Below are 12,200 nucleotides of genomic sequence, written 5' to 3' on the forward strand. Positions count from 1 at the left end.
AAATCAGAGATAGAATCGTTAAATTTAATCAAAGCCGAGTAGAAAATATTTACCCCAATTCATGTGGTAAAAATCCTCTCTAAAATCGCCCAAATCTTAGCTCCATAGCTCAAAATGTGATAAAATGACTCAATGACCCAAAATAGAGTATTTATAATCACTGCTCAAATATATGCATCGCGATCGCGGAAATACCATCACGATCACGAAGAAGAAGAAAATTCACATTGCTCTGAGACACTCTACACGTTCGCGAGCATACTCACTTGAACGTGATGTCCATATATGCCAACGGTCCGCGAATGCGACCAAACACACGCAAACGCGTAAGAGAATTCACTAGCTCCCAGTAGCCCAGTCTCAACACTACGCGACCACGAATCATTATCCGCGAACACGATGCTCCAGCACCAACAACATACGCGAACGCATTTATACTCTCACGAACGCGAAGCAAAATATTCCCAGCTCTAGACTTTACCTTACGTGATTGTTTCTTCATCTTCGCGATCGTGAATATCTATTGAGGCATCAAAAACCAGCAATGAAATAATTAAGAAAATAATCTGAAATCAATCTGAAACTCTCTCGAGCCCCTCGGAACCCCATCCGAACATACTAACAAGTCCCAAAACATAACACATACCTACTCGAGGCCTCAAATCTGACATAACAATATCAAAACCATGAATCACACCTCAAATCAAACTTTATGAACTTTTCAGCTTTCAACTTCCAAAACCCGTGCCGAAACATATGAACTCAACCCGGAATGATCTCAAATTTTTTGCACAAGTTCCAAAAGACATAACGAACCTATTTCAACTCCCACAATAATAATTCAAACCTAGTATCATTAATGTCATCTGTCGGTCAAACTTATGAACATTCCAAACCTTCAAATTTTCAACTTTCGCCAAATAGGGCTAAAACCTTCTAGAAACATTAAAATGTAAATACGCGTATACGTCCAAGTCAAAAATTACTATTCAGACGTAATGGAACCATACAAAATATATTTTGAGGCCAAATACACAAAAGTCAAACTCGGTCAACTCCACCAACTTAAAGCTTCCTAGTTGAGATTCATTCTTCCAAATCAATACCTAATCACCTAAAAACAAAACTGACAAAGTTACTCAAGACTTCAAATAGCTAAACGGAATGCAAATGGTCAAAATGACTGGTCGGGTTGTTATAGAAATTGGTCTTGTTGGTGTGGTTGGATGGGGTCCTGGGGGCTTCGGGTGTGTTCAAGATAGGTTTAGATCATTTCTCTATATTTTGCATCTGCTGGTTTCTAGTGTGTTTGGTGTACATCACGATCGTGGAAGTAGGGTCGCGATCACAAAGGGTGTGGACTAGTGGAGACTTTGTTCTTCGCATTCGCGAAGAGGGTGTCACGTTTGCCGAGTTTGATAAGGTTTGTAGTTTGGTATTATATGAGCGAGATTGCTCTCAAGATATCGGTTGTTTAATGCAGCTTAGTCATTCTTGGCTTGTAGTACATGACACTATCCATTTTCCTAGTGTTGTGTTTATGCACTTGGCATGTTAGGATCGAGTGGTACGCCGCCACGGGTATGATGTTTGGATCGGGTTGCACGCCGCAATGATATCATGTGTGGATCCTGTTTCATGCCGCAATAGTGAGATGTTGGGCACGGTTACATTTACTCATTTCTGTATGTTTTGCTTCTTATCTCTAAGATATATTCATAGCATTCGCTTGGTTGTGTTATTCGTAATACGGGTTAAACTGTTCTGTACTCGGGTTCACTTTTCCATATTTATCATATTCGAGTTACGGCTTGTTGGTACATTGATGATGTCGTATGAGATTTTAGATAGTGTTTGAGGTGGCTTACTTCTCGAGAAGCTTGTACTGGGTTAGACAAGATTGTTGGACATGACAAAAGTGCAATCGGATTTATATAATGTATATTCGAGGGAAAATGTCATTAATCAATTCAGAATGAGACAATGGTTCTTGTCAAGGAGAAAGACTCCTTGAGTTATTAATTTGGTGGGTGGTTATGAGTTTCTACATATCGCTTTCATCGTTAAAGTATTGTGAGGGTTGGAACATGACTTATATGTGTTAAGAGGTATATTACGGGCATCGAGTTTGTAAATTTGCAACTATTGTGGTTGAAAGATGTTATTATGGGTAAATGAATTTTATTGTGCATTGTGTGATTACATCATGGGTGTATGATCATGTTTTAGTACAACTTGTTTACATTGATACGGTGTACGAATGCTAGAATCAGACCTTGTATATAATTCGGATGTTGGAATTTGGTTCTAAGGCTTGCAGGCTAAGATAGTAGGAAGGATCTTCAGTCTGGGTTGAGCTAATATGCTCATATGGATTGTGGTGGTAAGGGTAGGTGCACTAGGTGTTAAACAGTGATTTTGGGCAAAACTGGAATGGTTCTTGGCATGTCGAGGACGAACATAAGTTTAAATGAGGGAGAATATAATGACCCGACCGGATGTTTTGATCTTTAGCACGTCGTTCAGCTATTTGAGACATTGAGTAGCTTCATTTCATGTATTATTACTTACACGTATGGTTGGTTTCGATTTTTGTGAAGTTCGAAGTTGATTTTGAAGAATAATTCTCAATTCGGAAGCTTTAAGTTAAAGGAGTTCACAAAGATTTGGCTTTTGAGTAAACCTAAGTTTGACTTAGAGTGTACTTTGGTGTAACCAGACTCCATGTGGTGTCTCGCGAACTTTATAGGTTCATTTTACTGATTGGATCTCGTCTGTGAAGTTTCGTCGTGATCTGGAATGTCTAGGTATGATTTGGACGCGTTCAGCAAAGTTTGAAGGTTTGAAAGTTAAAAGGAGAATTTTGATCGTCAATTCATGGTTTTGATGTTATTTGTGGTGTTTCAAGCCTTTGGATAAGTTCGGATGAGGTATTAGGACTTGTTGTTGTGGTTGGGCGGGGTCCCGGGGGCTTCGTGTATTTTCTGGGATAGTTTCAGATCATTTATCTATGTTTTGCAGCTGCAGGCTTTTATTGTGTTTGGTCTGCATCGCGATCGCAAAAGCCGGATTGCGATCGCGAAGGGTTATGTGGACTGGTGAAGACTTTGTTTTTCGAGTTCACGAAGAGGGTGTAGCATTCACGGAGCTTGATCAAGTTTGTACTTTGCTTTCGCTCGCATGGTGACCATCACGAATGCGCAGAGTTAAAGGGTGTGTAAGGTTGTTCATCGAGTTCGTGTGGTTTGGTCGCGATCGCGAAAGGGTTTTTTGTGAAGCTAAAGGTTTGGAGCTTCGCGTTCACGAAGGTTTGGGCAAGCTGACCTTTGCGATCGTGAGTGTGCCCTCTCGTTCACATAGTGTGATTTCATGGGCAAGGCTGGTTGGCCTCTGCAATCACGAGGAGTTTTTCACGATCGCGAAGGAGAGTCGTCTAGGCAGAATGCTTTTATTTCAGGACTTAGCCCATTTCTCTCATATTTTTACTTGGTTGAGCGATTTTTGGAGCTCTTTGAGGGGAGATTTTCATTATCTATCACGAGGTAAGTTATTCCCACTTGCTGTACATTAAATACATGGATTATATACGGAATTTAACATGCAAATTGGTAGAAATTATTGAATTTTGGAAGAAAACCTAGAAATGATAATATTGGGTTTTTATCAAAAAATCGAACATAGAATTAGGAATAAATTAAATATTTGAGTTCTTGGTGTTATGGGTAGCAGTTATCTTCGAGAAGTTTTGGAATCCGGGCACGTGGGTCGGGGGTTGACTTTGTTGATTTCGAGCAGAGTTGGGAATTATTATGAATTGATTACATTATGAGTTTTTACTATATTTTGATTGGTTTGCACGTTGTTTGACTAGTTTTTGATCGTTCGGCATTAGTCTGAGGAGTTAGAGATGCGTTGGAGCCAGTTATCGGATTTCGGAGTGAGGTGAATCTCATGTCTAACCTTTTGAGGGTGAAACTACCCAGTAGGTATTAAATTGTTATTTGCTACTAGTTGTGGGAGCTGTGTACGCATGAGGTAACGAGAGTTCTTATGTAGCTAACATTATGTTTATGTCTGGGGAGACCTAGGACTTTATCGTGCAATATTCGTATCATTTGAACTCAACTTGTTAGTTTAATTACTTAAATTTATAATTGAAATTTGATTAGGGATTATGTTAGGCCGAGCTCCATTACCTTGCGTTTCGGTAGAGTACCTGATAGTAGGTAAAAAGTATGATATCTTTATGTGCCCATCCCTGTGTTGTAATTATTTTACCCATAGTTCGAAGAGGTTTTCCTATTCCTGTGGATCGGACCGAACGCCTCGACAGTTCTATAAAATAGCAATATGAGATATTTTCATGGATCGGTCTATACGACTTCGACAGTGTATGTACACGACTATTATGGATCGGACAGTACGACATCGGCATAACTCGTGCGTAATATGCTAGAAGTTCAAATATTTATGAGAATTCCCCTTTCATTAAAGACTTGGCATTTACATGATGTTTCTTAATTGTTTGAGAAAGCATATGATATTTGAGGAATTCATATTGTCATTATATTAGAGGACTATGTTAGTTACAATTTCTTACCTTATTATAATCGCCGTGTTTCATATCTATTTATAATTTATTGTACTGATTTATTGGACCGCTAGTAAGTGTCGATGTCGATCCCTCGTTACTACTTATCTGGTGTTAGGCTAGATACTTACTAGTTATGCGTTGATTTACGCACTCATGCTATACTTCTGCACTGATTGTGCAGGTATCGAGACAGGTACTTTGGGGGGTCATTTGGGTGCATGGATGCAGCTGTTGAGGGGTCTTTATTGTGATCTATATTTCATATTACGATCCGAAGTAAACGGAGTCTCCATTATATTCTTTTATTTTGTCCTATCTATTTTGCATTCCAGACATATGTTGCATTAGTATTGTACTTCCTATTAGATTCTCATGCACTTGTGACATCAGTTTTTGGATATTTAGAATTTCTATCTAAATTGGTTTCCTTTATGATTTATTATTTTCTATTTTTGCTTTATTCGGTCAATTAAAATAATAATATCTATACTTTTTATAAAAATGAGCAATTTTCACTTCTTATTTCATTAATTGCTTCAATATGCATTTTGGATTAACTAATAATGTGTTGATATATTTGTTGGCTTGCCTAACGATGACGTTGGGCGTCATCACGACCTACAGTAAGATTTGGGTCGTGACAAAGAAATTGCACTTCTATCAACCCCCCCCCCCCCCAACTCACTTTGAAATATTTCAGGTTAAGCTTTCTTTCTTTTCCTACTTTTATATGGAATTGATTGTGTTTTGCTATGGAAGGCACTCAATTGAGTATTCGATTAACCAAAAGAATAGCTTTCCCCACAATTTCTAGGGTAAACTAGTACATATCAATAAGGCATTCATCATCTCTTATAGTATTCTATTCTTTCTTTCCTCTTTTCCATCAGATCGTGGTATGTATGAAATAAGTCTAAAGAAGTTGAATTCCTTTCAAATGACTTATAAGGATGTTTAACTTACTTTGATTCATCACATATTTGACATTTTAATTTATTGTATTCAAACTTAGGCAATTCTTCTAAATTTATTATTTTTCATAAGGTTTTATAATTGAAATATTCCAAAAGTACAAGCCATAAATTATTTGATTCAAGTAAGTAAGAAAAAGCTTGGACTTTATTGAAATCAATAGCAACTACATTCAGTTTGAAAATGCCCACAGTAACATTTTCTTACATATTTATTCTTCATACTTATTACAACTTTATCATAAATAAACACACACTCAAATCTATTTTTGACTAGAAGTTTTGTGGGGACAAAATTCTTTTGCATTTCAGGAACATGAAAAATATTGTATAGAGTCACAACCTTGCCAAAAGTCATCTTTAGTAATATTTCGCTAGTTCCTTCAATCTTTGCAATAGCATAATGTTCCAATGAGATGGTCTCGTCCGGCTTGGTCGAAGAATAAGAAGCAAATAACTCTTTGTTAATATAAACAAGGCGGGTGGCTCTAGAATCAACCCATCATTCCTTGGGATTTCCTATCAAGTTACACTCAAAAAGCATAGCACACAAGTAATTTATTTTCGTGTTCTTATGAACCATGTTTGGTTGACCCTTTTTCTTGTCCTTCTTTGGGGCATGATAATTTGTAGCCTTATTATAATGAACAGGCCGATTGTTTTGTGTATCATAGCCATGTTTCCCTATTTCTTGCCTCTTCTATGTTCATTTGTGATTATCTGACTTACCGGGGTGGTTGAATTGGTTTCGGAGAAGTTTCAGAATGAGTTGAAAGAGTTGACTCGAGTTTTACTTTTGTGTAGACGACTCAGGAATAGAGTTTTGATGGTTTCAATAGCTTCGTATGGTGATTGTGGACTTGGGTGTATATCCAAATGTCGATCTGGAGGTCCGTACGTTGGTTTGAGGCTTTTTGGCGAAAGTTGAAGGTTTGACCAAGAGTTGACTTTGTTGATATCGGATTCAGAGTTTAATTTCGGGAGTTGGAATAGGTCCGTTGTGTTATTTGAGACTAGTGTGCCAAATTTGAGGTCATTTAGAGTTGTTTCGGCTTGTTCGGTACAAGTGTTGAATTTGGATGGGGTCCCAAGGGCCCCGTGTGTGTTCCGGATGGGTTTCAGACCATTTTATTCATTGTTGGACTGTTGTTTCTGAGGTTCTGGTTTCCTTCTTTGCGATCGCAAATAGGATGTCACGATCGCGCGGAAGGCATTTTGCTTGCAGGGGAACTTTATTCATCGTGTTCACAGTAATGAGCTCGCATTCGTGAAGCTTTGAGAGGCACCTGTTAGAGCGATCATGAGTAATGTCACGCGTTCACATAGAAGAGATGTTCAGCTGGGGCACAAGGCATTAAGCTTACGCGATCACGGAAAGGGGCTCGCGTTCGCGAAGGGGCAGGATTGGTGAGCATTGCGTTCATGACTGGGTCTTTGCATTCGTATAGGCTATTTTGAGGGAAGTAATTATTTGTTCTTTGCGATCGCGACGTAGGTCCCGCAATCGCGATGTATAACTCCTGGGCAGACTATATTGTACTCTAATTCGAGGGTTTGAGTTTTTATATCGTTGTTTTTGAGCTCTGGAGCTCAGATTTGGGGGATATTTTAGGGCACTTTCACGATTTAGATCGGGATAAGTATTTTTTACTCGGATATGTCCATTATTCATGATTCCATCATTGTTTTTATTATTGAATTGGAAAAATTGAGAATTTTAGTAAAAACTTTCCTAAAGTGTAAAATGAAGATTTGATGGTTGATTTGAAATCAGAATTGGATGATTTTGGTATGGTGGGACTCATAGTTAAATGAATATTCGGAATTTATGAGTTTGACCGAGTTCTGGGGAGCGAGCACGGAGTTGACTTTTTTATTTTGATAATGATCGAAGATTTATTGTTTGAAGTTGTATCCTACGGCATTATTTGTTGATACTAAGTTATTTGTGACTAGATTCGAGTTGTTCAGAGGCCGATTTGCGAGTGAAGGGCTTTTTTGGAGTGTGGATTTGAGCGTTTTGAAGTAAGTAATACATCTAAACTTGGATTTGAGTGTAGTTAACCCTAGAAACTACGTTGTATGAAAGGTATTTGGTTGATGCGGTAGGTGATAGGCATGAGTACGTGTACTGGTGTGTTCCTGATTTGAGGTGGCTTTTAGACTTTTACAGGAATTATTTTGCTATCATATCTTATTATACGCGTATTTTCCCTACTTGTTCGGTTGTGTGAATTGTGATTCATGTTAGACATCATATTTTGGCTTTGCCTTATTTGTTTGAGACTTGATAGGGCTATTCTTGTCATTTCTAAGCAAATCGCCTTATTGGTACACATGTTCTCAATCTTGATGCTATATCCGTGTATGATATCTCTGTCTCAGTACTTCTTATTTGATTCCTCACGTATAGTTGATGCCTCGTATGTGTAACATTATTAAACTGAGTGTTGTGAGATATGTTTATCTGAGACTTGAATGGTAAATGAGTGAGTTTGGGCCCTAGAGCCGATTTGGTATTGACTTTGAGGTGACGCGTACGCTAGGCCCATATTGGGCTAAGTGTTATTGTTTTGGGGAGACATGTGCACCAGGCCTCAGTATTGGGCTATACGATTATGATTAGAGTTTGGGCAGGATCTGCCCCTACGAAGTCTGATATGCCAACATTGGGCACAAGCACAGTGTTTTATATACGTTCTTGGTAATGGGTAGTTATGCCAGGAACCTATAGAGTACTAAGTATTAATATTTTGATGGATCTACTGTGATATTGTTGATTTGACACGTATACTTGACATGTAGGCATAGAGATGTACCTTCCTCATGTTAGCTGGTATATGAAATGCTTTATCTGTGTTAGGCTATAACTCTTATATTTGAAACCATGCCTAAATTTCTAAAATCTGAACAGGTTGAATGTAATATCATTGAGCTATATGTTTTTACTGTTTCCCTTTATCTTCTAAATTGTTACTGGATATTGATATTGGCATCCGACTATTGTGTCTGAACTTGTCACTGCTTTCAACCCAAGGTTAATGTTGTTTCTTATTGAGTATATGGGGTCGGTTGTACTCATACTACACTCTGCACTTTGTGTGCATGTCCAAGTATATCCGGTCGAGGCAATTTCAGGAGTTGACTCCATATTAGCTTTTGGGAGACTACAAGGTAGCTACTATGCCATCTGCAGCCCTTGAAGTTCTATTTAAGTCATTGTTCAGATAGTTGTAAAAGAGGATTTTGCTTATATCTTGTTATTCAGTAGTGCTCATGTACTCGTTGACACCAGATTTTGGAGATGGTTGTAGCACTATTATGGTTATATTCTCAAATATTTCATGATATTTTCACTGTTCAATTTATTAAACCTTGTTTTATCAAATTCATTGTTCTCGTGTGACTGTTGGCTTGCCTAGTAAGTGGTGTTAGGAGCCGTCGCGATTCCGGTGGGGGTTGGGTCGTGACACTTATATCTACCTTTTCCATAGTTGTTGTAATTGAATTTGAACCTCTTCTTGTTTTGATAATTCTTCAGTCCCCAAGGCTTCTTCCTTTTTTTATTATTTGGTGGAGCATCTTCAACAATATTTGCCTCGAAAATTGTTGAACTCCTATTAGCCTTGTTCTCAGCAGATCTGTTGTCCTTTTTTATCCTTAGACGAACAATAAGATCATCGAGCATCATCTCTTTGCACTTATATTTCATGTAATTCTTAAATATCCTCCACAAAGGAAGTAATTGTTTAATAAATGCTATTACTTAAAACTCTGCATTCATCATTATACCTTCAATAACGAATTTATAATTAATAACATAATCAATGTCTTCAATAAAAGTATTAATTTGGATCATACCTTCAGTAAGGAGATCATGAATAATGACTTGCATTTTTTGGACTTGAGTCATGGCAACCTTATTGTCAATCATTTTGAAGCCCAAATATTTGGCTGCCACAAATTTCTTTAAACCACGTCTTCAGTGAAGAGCATTCCACAATTCTTTTAGAGTTTCAAAGACACTATAGACGTTGTAAGTCATCTTCTAAACTACTAAAAGAATAAATCTTGCAAAGGATGTGAGAATACTTCCAAACCTTTATCCCTATAAAATGCTCATTTTCATAAGTTTATTATGCCATGACAGGAACATCCTCTTTGATAAATTTCTGCAAATTGAGAGTGGATAGATAAAAGAACATCTTTTGCTGCCATATCTTGAAACAAATTTTGGTAATTTTTTTTGGTTTTTCTGCCAGTGCAAAACGATTAGTGGCAAACACAGAGAGTGACGGTGCCATTGTAGCTTGAGTTGAGACAGCCATATCAACATCAGTTTGATATCCCATATCTATTGACATTTACACGAATGGATTTAACAAACCAATAAAGTTTTTATTCATCAAACCGAGTACAAAAAATAAATAAATAATTATAAAGATTTTAATCTCAAAAATAAATAGAAAGTCACAAAGATTTTAATCTCAAAAAGAGAGTAGAATAAAAAAATTTAGTCCCAAGAAACCAAATTAAAGATTAACACATGCAGAATTTAAATTCATTAAGCTTTTATCATTCTTGAGTTCGAAACAACAAAAAAATCATATAACCAGAATAACATAAACGTGATAAATTATTTCGAGCCCACATAATTCACCGTGTGTCGTTTTAATCTTCTAATAATACCCGAGATATGTGATTAATATATCACATGATAGAACAAATTTACCTTGTTGGAGTAATGGTACTTCAGACTCCATCAAACAACAAACTCAAAGCCATGAATAGAATCACACAATGCAGACTCGGTTTGATTTTAGAAATATACAGAAACCTTTGAAAATTCGATAGAGAAAAACAAGGCAAGGTCTCTCTATTTACATCCAAGTAGTTGGTGACAAGAAAAGGTGCAACTCAAACTAGGTGCCTTTTCTGGAAAAGCAGGTGCCATTCTTGGTGGTGCCTTTTTTTATTTTCCATTCACACCTTTAAGAAATCCAACAAAAAGGAAGATAAAACCTATGCGATAGATTATTCATTTAAGAACAGAGATACTACCCGGCAAGAAAAGTATATTTTAATGCAGTGACACTAAACGGCAGACGTCAAGAGGATTTATTAGATTTTTTTGTAACGACCCAACAAGTCGTTTTGATCTCTAGCATGTTGTTCGACGGTTTGAGGCCTTGAATAGCTTTACTTTATCTTTTATGACTTGCACGTGTGATTGGTTTCAATTTCCGAGAAGTTCGAAGTTGATTTGGAAGAATAACTTTCAATTCGAAAGTTTCTAGTTGGAAAAGTTGACCAAGGTTTGACTTTTGAGTAAACGACCTCGAAATCAGGATTTAAAGGTTCCTATTGGTTGGTAAGGTTATTTTTAACTTCGGCGTATGTTCGGGTTGAGTATCAGATGGTCCGGGAGCGCTTAGGCACTTATTATCAGAAGTTTGTAATTTGAAGGTTTTAAAATTTTCTAAGTTTGACTTAGAGTATACTTTTGTGTTATCAGACACCAGGTGGTATTTCGGGACCTTGGATAGATTACTTTTATTGATTGGAACTTGTGTGTGAAGTTTGTCATGATCCGGAATGTTTAAGACTGATTCAGACACTTGTAAGTTTAAGAAAATGAGTTGACCACGGTCAAATAGTAGAATAATGAGCTCGGATTCATGATTTAAAAGTTTTTACAAGTTTGTATGATGATTTTGGACTTGTCCGTAAGTTTTGGTTAGATTTTGATGAGTTTCAGATGGGTTTAGATTGTGTCGTGCTCTTATTTGATATTTCAGCATCGTTTCTTTTGGCATAAACGATATCATACTAATAAAACGACCTCTGATTCGGGACTTGATTGAATCATTAGATCTGTATCATAATTACAGAACTATAGCAACAAGAATAGTCTATTTTTGAGATCGTACGAGAGAGTTATGTCCATTTCTGTGTCGCAAAAGATTGTTGGTTTTTGGTACGGGTTTTTGTTATTTGTGAACGCGAGGGAGGTCCCGTGAATGCGAAGAAGGAATTCTGGGTTGAACTGTCAACGCAAAAAATTACTCTCCGCGAATGCGAAGGTCTCCCGCGAATGCAATGAACAAAAATCACATAGACACTGTTTTAAATTGGCAAATCGAGCATTTTAGTATTTTGAGCATATCTTGAGTTCTAGAGCTCCGTTTGAGGTTATGTTCATGGCGTTGTTCTCGTATCAACAAGGGGGTAAATATATAACATTTATTTTGAATTTTTACATGATTATTTACATTAGTTAATATTTTTCTCCGTAGTTTGGATTGTAGAAATTTGGATTTTGAGCCCCAAAGTTGAAAAATAGTAAATCGTTGATTTGAGGGTCAATTCAGAGACAAAATTGGATGATTCTATTAATATTGACTATAATTCATGAGTAACATTTATTTTCGACAATTTTCTGAATTCGGGCGTGCGGGCTTAGGTTTGACTTTTGTTGACTTTTCGAGTGGAGTTGGGAATTGTTATAAATTGTTACATTACGGGTCTTTGAGTATATTTTTATTGGTTTGCATGTTTTTTGACTAGTTTCGGATCGTTTGGCATTGTTTTGAGAAGTTAAAGACGCGTTGGAGACGGTTATCAGAATTTGGAGC

The sequence above is a fragment of the Nicotiana tomentosiformis genome, chromosome 9, assembly GCF_000390325.3.
Source record: "Nicotiana tomentosiformis chromosome 9, ASM39032v3, whole genome shotgun sequence".
Lineage (NCBI taxonomy): Eukaryota > Viridiplantae > Streptophyta > Magnoliopsida > Solanales > Solanaceae > Nicotiana > Nicotiana tomentosiformis.